We start from the raw sequence: 1,405 nt of genomic DNA, 5'->3' as shown, positions 1-1,405 counted from the left end.
TCCGTGACACCCACCCGCATCCGTGACACCCACCCGGGTGCCGCACCCCACCCGCATCCGTGGCACCCACCCGCATCTCTGACACCCACCCGCGCTCGCACGGACCGTCCCCGCACATGTCTGGGGTGAGGAGTTCAGGGGTGGGTCCCCTCTGTCCCTGCCTTAGGTGATGGCTAGGACGGGGGCGCTGGACACCGGGAAAACTGCAAAAAAACCCCTTATTTAAAAAAGGAACAATAACAAAAAAAGGTAGCGAGGGTGATGGTTGATTTTTTTTTTTTTTGTGCAATATATTTTTATAATTATTTCTGTGCAAAATGCTTGGAAAAAGTCTAAATTACATTTTGGGTCCTCCTCAGATCGAGGCAGGCACTTTGAGGGTTCTCCTCTCTCTGTGCCATCCGCCAGCACAAATCCTTCTCCCCACCTGGCCAGCGCAGGATCCACACTGATCAGGGTGACCACTGCGAGGGTGGCAGCTGGACTGGGGACAGGATTTACATCCCAGGCTCTGTTTGCCTGTGTGCTTTGCATTCGAGTGCTGAACAAATATTTCCATTGCTGGGGGACTGTGCCAGTTTCAGCTGGGCCGAGGAAGAGGCACCATCACCCTTTTGGAGGGGTGGATCAGTGGGAGCACGGGGCTGTGGGGCACTGGGGTCCTGCTGGCATCCAGTGCTGGGGGGCCCATCCCGCACCCACCTTCCTGGTGGCTTTCCAAGCTGGCTGCAAGGAGCGGACCTTTCACCTCTCATTAGTGATGCCATCAGCGGCTTGGCAGAGCAGAGCTGAGGTCATGTTACATATGGCACACAGTCTGTTCAGCGCCGGCAACGCCAGCTTTGAAATTTTAGAGAGGGGAAAGGTCACCTTGCGTGAGCTGAGGTCTGGGGGTCCCCCGCTCTGTCTGCGCCCTGGGTGGGTCTCCATATGCCTCTGTCTGGCCCTGAGAGATGCTCAGCCCCTCTTCTCTTCCACCTCCTGAATTTGCAGGGAATACTTTCACATTGCCTTCCCTTTTCAGAAAGCCTCTCCCAGCGCTGTTTTATCTCTTGTTTCTCTTCCCAGCACAAACCCGTCTCTAACATCTGATTGTTTTTTCAAACAACACATAATGCAGCTTTCCAGCAGAAAATGAGTTGTCTCTGTTTATCAGCAGATCTCTGCAGACGGATAAGTTTACTCTTCTCAGACCTGGGTGTATAATTTCATAGACCTTCAAAAGTGTCGTGCTTCCATGGTGATTAAAACTTGCCCCTGAATCTTGCTGGGGCATTTCAGGTTTCATGCCACTGGATCTTAGAAAAGCACATCTGTACAGCCATATATCTTTCATCTGAAGGGCCAAAAAAAATTTTCTTTTATTCCTACATATTTTGTATTTGGAAAAATATGACACATTGCA

This window comes from Geospiza fortis, unplaced genomic scaffold, assembly GCF_000277835.1.
Source record: "Geospiza fortis unplaced genomic scaffold, GeoFor_1.0 scaffold23, whole genome shotgun sequence".
Classification (NCBI taxonomy): domain Eukaryota; kingdom Metazoa; phylum Chordata; class Aves; order Passeriformes; family Thraupidae; genus Geospiza; species Geospiza fortis.
The sequence above is the reverse complement of the archived record's forward strand: the minus strand, read 5'-3'. Positions refer to the sequence as shown.